This window comes from Schistocerca cancellata, chromosome 2, assembly GCF_023864275.1.
Source record: "Schistocerca cancellata isolate TAMUIC-IGC-003103 chromosome 2, iqSchCanc2.1, whole genome shotgun sequence".
Classification (NCBI taxonomy): domain Eukaryota; kingdom Metazoa; phylum Arthropoda; class Insecta; order Orthoptera; family Acrididae; genus Schistocerca; species Schistocerca cancellata.
The window spans coordinates 1,102,594,244-1,102,604,526 of record NC_064627.1 but is presented as its reverse complement, the minus strand read 5'-3'; the positions used below and the strand labels follow the sequence as shown (position 1 = coordinate 1,102,604,526).

General features: G+C 44.0%; 1 non-coding gene across 1 annotated transcript; it reads left to right on the top strand.

Moving 5' to 3' along the window:
• Positions 1-9,845: 9,845 nt before the first annotated feature.
• On the top strand, positions 9,846-9,920 carry Trnat-ugu (transfer RNA threonine (anticodon UGU)). Its single transcript has one exon. It is a non-coding gene; the product is annotated as a tRNA-Thr (tRNA).
• The last annotated feature ends 363 nt before the right edge of the window (positions 9,921-10,283 follow it).

Here is a 10,283-nt window from a genome sequence, read left to right as displayed (position 1 = left end):
CTTTCTGTACTTGCTGTGGGAGACTTCTATGGTGATGCGAAATTATAACTGGCTTATCTGAGCGCTATGAGATGATGCCACCTTTGACACCCAAAAATAAATAAGTTAATAAAAAGAGTGTTGCACAGCTGTACATTTTACTATACAAAACACAAAGACTGCCAAATATACCATTCCCGTCTTGCAATGAGTGATGTAAATAAAGAAAAAAAGGAAAGAGATTAATGTTCTTGTAGAGTGGTCTTCAGTCCGAAGAATGGTTTGATGCAGCTGTCCATACTACTATATCCTGTGCAAGCCTCTTCAACTTCGAATAATTACTGGAACCTATATCCTTTTCGACTTGCTTACTATTTTCATCTCTTGGTTTCCATCTACAATTTTAGCCGGCACACTTCCTTCCAGTAGCAAATTGGCGATCCCTAGCTGTCTCAGAATGTGTCCTATCAAAGTTTTTATTTCTCCTTCCTGAACGTTAATTTCTATTCCAGATTTTTCTTTGGTTTCCTGTAAAGTTTGTTCAATCTAAATATTGAATAGCATTAGGGATAGGCTACAACCCTATTTTGCTCCCTTCTCAACCACTGCTTCCCTTTCATGCTCCTCGACTCTTATAACGGCCGTCTGGTTTTTGTACAAGCCTTTTGCTCCATGTATTTTACCCCTAACACCCTAAGAATTTCAAAGATAGTATACCAGTCAACGTTGTCGGAAGCTTTGACGAAGTATACAAATGCTATAAACATAGGTTTGCTTTCCCTGCTCTCTTTGGAATTGAAATTATTCCGTTCTTCTTGATGTCCAGTGGCATTTTTCCTGTCTCTAACACGTTGCACACCACGTGGAAGAGTTTTGTCATGACTGGCTCCCCAAGGCTATCTGACGGAATTTCGTCCACCCCGGGACTTTGTTTCGACTTCTGTCATTCAGTACTACGTCAAATTTTTCTCCCAGTATCTTTTCTCCCATCTCATCTTCATTTAAGTTCTCTTCCAGTTCTACAATATTGCCTCCAAATTCACATTCCTTGTTTGGACTTTGTATATACTCCTTCTACCTTTCAGCTTTCCTTTCTTTGCTTTGGACTGGTTTTTCATCTCAAATCTTGATATTCGTACAATTGCTTCTCTTTGCTACAAATGCCTCTTGTATCTCTGGAAATGCATATCCTCCTATTTCCATCTATTGTACTATAAATTCTTTTCCTTTATTTGTTACCTGAAGATATGACATTTCTATGTCTTTATACACTCCTGGAAATGGAAAAAAGAACACATTGACACCGGTGTGTCAGACCCACCATACTTGCTCCGGACACTGCGAGAGGGCTGTACAATCAATTATCACACGCACGGCACAGCGGACACACCAGGAACCGCGGTGTTGGCCGTCGAATGGCGCTAGCTGCGCAGCATTTGTGCACCGCCGCCGTCAGTGTCAGCCAGTTTGCCGTGGCATACGGAGCTCCATCGCAGTCTTTAACACTGGTAGCATGCCGCGACAGCGTGGACGTGAACCGTATGTGCAGTTGACGGACTTTGAGCGAGGGCGTATAGTGGGCATGCGGGAGGCCGGGTGGACGTACCGCCGAATTGCTCAACACGTGGGGCGTGAGGTCTCCACAGTACATCGATGTCGTCGCCAGTGGTCGGCGGAAGGTGCACGTGCCCGTCGACCTGGGACCAGACCGCAGCGACGCACGGATGCACGCCAAGACCGTAGGATCCTACGCAGTGCCGTAGGGGACCGCACCGCCACTTCCCAGCAAATTAGGGACACTGTTGCTCCTGGGGTATCGGCGAGGACCATTCGCAGCCGTCTCCATGAAGCTGGGCTACGGTCCCGCACACCGTTAGGCCGTCTTCCGCTCACGCCCCAACATCGTGCAGCCCGCCTCCAGTGGTGTCGCGACAGGCGTGAATGGAGGGACGAATGGAGACGTGTCGTCTTCAGCGATGAGAGTCGCTTCTGCCTTGGTGCCAATGATGGTCGTATGCGTGTTTGGCGCCGTGCAGGTGAGCGCCACAATCAGGACTGCATACGACCGAGGCACACAGGGCCAACACCCAGCATCATGGTGTGGGGAGCGATCTCCTACACTGGCCGTACACCACTGGTGATCGTCGAGGGGACACTGAATCTTGCACGGTACATCCAAACCGTCATCGAACCCATCGTTCTACCATTCCTAGACCGGCAAGGGAACTTGCTGTTCCAACAGGACAATGCACGTCCGCATGTATCCCGTGCCACCCAACGTGCTCTAGAAGGTGTAAGTCAACTACCCTGGCCAGCAAGATCTCCGGATCTGTCCCCCATTGAGCATGTTTGGGACTGGATGAAGCGTCGTCTCACGCGGTCTGCACGTCCAGCACGAACGCTGGTCCAACTGAGGCGCCAGGTGGAAATGGCATGGCAAGCCGTTCCACAGGACTACATCCAGCATCTCTACGATCGTCTCCATGGGAGAATAGCAGCCTGCATTGCTGCGAAAGGTGGATATACACTGTACTAGTACCGACATTGTGCATGCTCTGTTGCCTGTGTCTATGTGCCTGTGGTTCTGTCAGTGTGATCATATGATGTATCTGACCCCAGGAATGTGTCAATAAAGTTTCCCCTTCCTGGGACAATGAATTCACGGTGTTCTTTTTTCAATTTCCAGGAGTGTATATTGTAATTGTTTTACTATATATATATATATATATATATATATATATATATATGCATTTATGTCGATGTATAATTGGTTTGGTTTGTAAATACTACTTGTAATTTTTACGCAAGGGTCTTGCCTAGGGAAAACTATTACATCGATAGGTCGTGTGGAGAACCAAAGTGTGTAGGACCTTTGGTAGTGTTAACTCTGCCGCGTGGAGCGCGGGCAGACCAGGGTCTGGCTGGAGTAGGGCGGTGGAGCAGGTGTGTTTTGTGACGCTCCCGCGAGTTGCCGCGCGTTTGGGGTTTGGCAGCATGTAATTGCGCTCGACTTGCTATGATAGTTTCTGACACGGTGTCGCAGACGGGAAGCATTAGCTGGCGCACATCAAGAGCCCGTTTTGCCTGGTGACCATGTCGAGAAGAACGCGCGCCAACATCCAGCTTCTGCAATAGCGACAGCCGACAATGAGTGACTGTCGCCACCTCCTCGATCGACGAACCTTCAATCAACCAGCAAGGAAAACTAAAAACGCGTTAAGTTTTTGAACTATATGACAGACCTCAGCTTTTCAAACTGTTAAATTTTTCTCACTAAATTACAGCAATGTAACCTGAACCTTCGTTGCTCATTGTCCCAATTGCATTACCAAGCAGGGTCCCTTCCTTTTCCGGAATGAATCCGAGTGTCATTGAAATTCAAACGCAAGCATTAAAGTAATATCATTCCATTTCACTGCATTAATTTCAAAGTTCAGTTAAAGTATTCATAGCTGGCTACAATATTTGGATTACACAAGCAGAAATTAAGAGTGCGAGATTTGTTACCATATTTTGGCTTACCTGTGACTGCAGCTCAGCTTGGTACATACTAAATTTTACTATTGTTAATTGTTCAGAATCATTTAATTCAAGTTCAAAGTTAAATCTCTTATTTCTAAATTGCGTAGATTCAAGTAGCTGATTGTTGAGGTAGCCCAAGACTAACCTTATTTAATTGAATTTCGTAGTGCTTCAGAAACAAAGTTCACTATTAATTTCAGTCACTAAATTAACTTCCAATTTTCCGGTTTTATTAATTCTTTTGCTAAATTAAGTCAAAGTGTAGCGAAATTTATTAGTTCTGACAAACATTCAGTTTTCACACAACACGTGTCAACCTTCAGTTGACATGCTTTTAGTGCTGATTATATGTGCATTAATCTTTCATTTCCAGTTATTATAGTAGTTGTCCATAGGACTGGCGACCATAATTTCCCCCAAATCTCAAATATCTAATTAACGTCAATTAATTGTTAATGTATCAACTGCACATTTACTTTCTTTATTAATTTTACCCTTTTCTCAAAATTAATTTCTACCAATTTCATTTGCATTTTTTCTTTCATTTAGATGTAACCCTTTCCTCCCTCTTTACCGACAAATTAACTTTGGTGACGATTGCTTTTCCCAAATTTCCATTAGGTGCACACGGTTTAATTTTTCACTGTCATTAAGGTCGATAAGTGAGGGGAAGGTTACACTCTTTAATTTCCCTTTAAGCATATCTACCTTTCCCCTGGTGAAACAGGTTTTTAAATCCTTAAATTTGTCCTCTAGTCATTCCTTCTTAGCCATCTTGCATTTCCTGTCAATCCCTTTTTTAAAAATTTTGTTCCATTTCACTTGCTTCATTCGCTGAAATTTTATATTTTCTACTTTCATCACTTTAATTTAATATCTTATGTGTTATCCAAGAACCTCTAATAGGCCTTGTCTTTTTAACTATTTGATTCTCTGCCACCTTCACTGTTTCATCTCTCCGATTTTCCGATTCATCTTCCACTGAATTTCTTTCCCCTGTTCTAGTCAATCGTTGCCTAATACTCCCAATGAAACTTTCAACAACCTCTGTTTCTTTCAACGTATCCCGGTCCCATCTACTTAATTTTCTCCCTTTTGCTACTTCTTCAGTTTTAATCCATCGTTTATAACCAACAAATTGTGGTCAGACGCCACAACTGCCCCTGCAAATGTCTTACAATTTGAAATCTTTTTTCCAAAATCTTTACCTTATCATTATATAATTAGTCTGAATCCTCTCAGTGTCTACAGATCTTCTTCCTCGATCTTAATTCAAATGCTAGCGATGATAAAAATTATGCTCTGTGTAAAATTCTACTAGGCAGCTTCCTCTTTAATTCCCTTCCTCCATTCACCTATTATTTATCTTCCTCTTCCTTTTCCCACTGTCGAATTCCCGTCCACATCACTATTAAATTTTCGTCTCCTTTAACTACCCGAATAATTATCTCTTCATATATTTCTTCAATCTTTCCATGGTCATAGTTGGCATATAAACTTGTACTATTGTGGTAGGTGTTGGGTTCGTGTCTTTCTTGGCCACGATAATGCGTTCACTATGCTGCTCATAGCAGTTTACTTGCTTTCTTATTTCCTTAATCATTATTAAAATAACTGCAGTAAACCCCTATTCGATTTCATACTTGTAACTCTGTATTCACCTGACCAGAAATTCTGTTCCTCTTGCCTCCAATCTGCACTAATTTCTACTACACCTAAGTTTAACCTGTCCATTTCCCTTTTTAAATTTCTAACCTACCAGCCCAATTAAAAAAAAAAAAACATTCCACGCTCCTAACAGTAGAACGTTTTCCTTCTCATGATGACAAAGTCCTACGGAGTAACCTCACTGAGATCCCAATCAAGGACTACCCTACCTCCAGGGTATTTTACCCAAGAGGATCATTTAACCATACAGTACAGCTGCTTGGCCTCGGCAAAAACTACGGCAGTAGTTTTCCATTTGCTTTCAGTCGTTCGCAGTACCAGTACAGCAAGGCCCTTTTGGTTAATGTCACAAGGCTAGATCAGTCAAACATCTAGACTATTGCCCCTGCAACTACTGGAAAAGTTGTTGCCCCTCTTCAGGAACCACACGTTTTTCTGGGCTCTCAATAGAAACCCCTCCTCTGTGGATGCAACTACGGCGCAGCTATCTGTATCGATGAGGCATGTCGTTACAAGGGGAAGAACGTGGCATTGTTCCAGAATGTAATTGGTAAGATATCCACATTAATTATAATCATTTAGAGAGAATTAGAAACACGATTTTCAACCATGGGTAAGTTAAATAAGTTCTTAAACTGATGAATTTCCGCTAATAACTCTCAAAACCCTATGGTATTCCTTATTTTCAAGGATAAGTCACAAATGGGAAATACCCGAAATCGTAACCGCAATAAATAATTTATAGTAACATGCAATTCTGTTACGGCTGTGTACCCATACAACCTAAAACTACTGTATGAGTTCTGATGTCGTTACAAACAACTTATCAGATAGTAAACAGCATAAATCGGCCTTTCTCTGATGTGAACTGAACCCTGTAGGAAACATACCTATTCAGTCTCCTGATGAGTTGTTCCTTCGGACATTTCCCACCGGAAGAGCACCGGTCTCCTCGAAACATTGGCCTCTGCTTTATGGTTCCATTCCGACGCACAGTTTTAGCTGCTTTAAACTGATAAACTGTTACATGTTATTTTAGATATTTTGTAAAGTGCACTTTCATTTTAATAAGTAAACGTAGAGAACTATGTTTGCAGTCCTAAAGTGCATGAACACAGGCAACAGGTCGCCTGTGGTGAGTGGGGAAATAAAATACATGGAAGTCACCCGCGTTTCACTGCGGCGGTTATTGGTAAACGACAGTTCTCTGTTACTGCCCAATTTCGAGAGTCGTATTGAGCAATGCCGACGAAACAACCAAACTGGACCGCATGTGATGTAGGCGGAGTATCGGCGGTTTAGTTGCCTACATAATAGCCAAACGACTAGCGAACTGGATACATTTACCTCAGAAGGTTACAGAATACCTGCTAACGCTCTGGGGGCTATTAATGTTTGTTGGAATAATGACGGTGTCGCATAAAGTAGCAGATTCACCTATTACAAAATCAGTAAGGCCACTCAGAGCAATAATAATGAGCCACGTTTTCACAAAAAAATTTCGAATGGAGGACTATTACCGCGTTGAGTAGCTGCATCGCTCTACATCAGTTCAAAGATCTCTAGCAGATTCTGTTACAGAGGGGGTGGGGGTGGGGGTGGGGGTGGAATGTCTGGGTGCACTAAGAAAGCCCATGGCTCGTCACAAAGACCACGCTTTCAGCCCTTCAATCTATTTAGACTCACCAAATATTAGTAACTTAATTGAAAAATTGCTTGTAACAGTTTTGAAGTGATAATGGACATAGACAATAGACGGAAGGGCCTTCAGGAACTACCAGCTTAGTTTAAATGGGAATGATGATGGTCGTCCATACTTGAAGAACAGTGTGTCTTAGAGGGATAACAGAGTGTGCCTTCTTGCTGCAAGTCAGATTCCTGAAGTTAGCACTTACACAAATACCACTGAACACCGCAAAACTTAGTACGGAGGTTGAGCAGCTGTCGTTCCAGTCCTATTGTCGGACGCAGTGCACCTTTCTGGATGAAAACCTGTTGCTTAAGCGGATAAATTTTCCGTGAAATTGCATTGTCGCTAACTTTTTTGAAACACTGAGTCCAATTACCCAATAGTCGCTTGTGCATTACACGCCAGCAGAAAGACATAGGCCTCAACCACAAATATCCAGATGTTCTGCTCCGACGTAAGAATGCCATAGTTATGAGCAGTAGGCAGGCGAATAGGCGTGTGAACGGGTGGAAGGATAAAATACTTGCAGTGTCAAGCGGAACAAATTAAAATCGAAGCGGTGAAATATTTTACAAAAGGATACTGAGATTTTAGTTGAAACGGAAATTCTCCGCAGAATCTGAGAGGAGGTAAATATCTGGAAAACATTAACTAGGAAAAGGACATGGTGGTACGACACATGTTGAGATATCATGCTACTAGAAGCAGCCATTTTGCGATAAAAACATGGGGGAAGATAGAGATTGGAATGTACCCAATGAGTAATTAATGACACTGGGTAAAAGTGTACTCTGAGTCGTCGTTTAGCTTAGATGTATCCTAATTTACTTCTGAGTAGAAGTGAACTGTAACTGATTATTTAGTTGTTTGTAGAAGTGTTATTTACTTTTGTTGGACGACTTAGTGTATTTTTCGATCATTTATGTAGAGTGAATTTACTTTGGAGAGCAGTACACAGTTTGTATCCATCGTTTGCTTTGTTTCTGTTTTTGAGATCTTATTCGGTTTTCTTAGTCATTACGGTATGAATGAGGTCTGTACGTGTTGTGAACGGACACAAGGAGAATTGGCTGCTATCCATAAACAACTGGAAGCTGCAGTGGCAAGATCGACAGGCCTCTAGATATTGCTCAAAGCTGTGGCGACATCGGGCCGCCACTGGCGAGACCTGCAGTACCACTGATGCCAGTGGAATCTCCTCGTGACCTGCTTGTCACTGCATCTTCAGACAGACAACATCTGACCGGCCTGCTTCACTCCGCAGTGAGTTGCAGACAGTGATGGGTTCACACGTCACTGGGTGGGACGAGAGAGAGGGAATGGGCCGTATGGCTGGTTTCTCATGCCTTCGCAACAGATACGCGGTGCTATGCAGTACTGATAGTACTTCTGAGCCAGCATGTTATGCCTCTCATATCGGGCCTGTGGTGTCACCGCCAGACACCACACTTGCTAGGTGGTAGCCTTTAAATCGGCCGCGGTCCGTTAGTATACGTCGGACCCGCGTGTCGCCACTGTCAGTGATTGCAGACCGAGCGCCGCCACACGGCAGGTCTAGAGAGACTCCCTAGCACTCGCCCCAGTTGTACAGCCGACTTTGCTAGAGATGGTTCACTGACAAAATACGCTCTCATTTGCCGAGACGATAGTTAGCATAGCCGTTAGCTACGTCATTTGCTACGACCTAGCAAGGCGCCATTACCAGTTACTATTGATGCTGTAAAACATGTACCGTCAAGAGCGATGTTCACCATTTATGGATTAAAGTTAAGTATTCCACAGCTACGTCCTTTTTTGCTAGTCTCATTTCCTTGACCTGTTCCAGACCTCACGCCAGCCTGCGTGAGCTAAAACGCGTGCCTTTCGGCTTCCTCTCATACCGGGTTGGCTCTCTTGCCAATCCACAACAGGTCCAGCAGCCGATGTTCCTGCTCAGTCCGATCAATGGCAGAAGGCGGGAATGCTACCTCATCGGCAGCTCCAACGTTAGGTGGGTAATGGAGCGTCTCAGGGAACTGCCAGTGTGGACGCCATATGTTTGCCAGAGGGCCTCGTCAGAGATGTCAGAGATGTGGAAAGGATCCTGGCGGTGGCTATTGGACACTCTGGGTGCAAGTGGCAGCGAACAGTGGCACATGTCGGCATGAATGGCGCCTGCCACTTGGCTTCTAAGGGCATCATCAGCTCCTTTCAGCCGGCCGGAGTGGCCGAGCGGTTCTAGGCGCTTCAGTCTGGAACCGCACGATAGGTACGGCCGCAGGTTCGAATCCTGCATCGGGCATGCATGTGTGTGATGTCCTTAGGTTAGTTAGGTTTAAGTAGTTCTAGGTTCTAGGGCACTGATGACCTCAGATGTTAACTCCCATAGTGCTCAGAGCCATTTGAACCATTTGAAGCTCCTTTCGGCGCATGGCTGACTTTGTAAAGGCAACTAGCATCACACACGGCATACAGGCTAAGTTGTCTATTAGTGGCATTGTTCCAGGGTACTCTAGTTTGGAGAAGAATGCAATGTCTGAATCATAGGCTCAGACGAATCTGTGGCGGTGTCAGATGCGAATTTCTTGACCTCTGCTAATCAGCGGAGAAGTGCAGAGGCTGCACTACAAGCAGGAAGCGAATACTATACCAACGCAGTACGTATGGCGTATGCATTTTTTGGCTTCTTTAATTGTCTGTCAAAATGAAATACATCAACCAAAATATATATGACGGTATTATCTGTTCCCGAAAGAACAGTTACCGTGGATGACCATGCAGCTTTGCTAGAAATGAAATGATAATTAAATGGACACCCTAGCTGCAAACAGGCGTTGATGTACTTCATTGGAAACATGTTGGAAATGGGTGCCCCGACCGGGACTCGAACCCGGGATCTCCTGATCTATTAGGCGCACTACGAATGTAGTGGTGTGGACATGTTGGGAATGAGGATCTCACGGGGAGCGTGCAAGGGATAAGTCCCTGCACACGCACTGTCCTCTGCGCCCGCGGTGGCTCAGATGGATAGAGCGTCTGTCATGTAAGCAGGAGATCCCGGGTTCGAGTCCCGGTCGGGGCAGACATTTTCAACATGTCCGCAATGAAGTACATCAACGCCTGTTTGCAGCTAGGGTGTCCATTTAATTATCATTTCATCAACCAAAATGTTCTCAGAGAATGCTCATCCTTGCATGTCGAACGTATAAAAGATTAATATGACAAAAATGAATCACGGGAGCATCCAAGGAGAGGTCCAAGAGTTAGTATCGTTTACTGGAAGTTATAATGAACAGAAAGTAATAGCAACAGAAAGGTAGTTGAAACCGGAACTGAATAGCAACGAAATCCGAAGTTTAGATTCGAATATTCATGGCTAGGATAGGCTATTAGCTAATGGCGGCGGCGCGTCTGTTGCAGCATAGAATTATATAATATCTAGCAA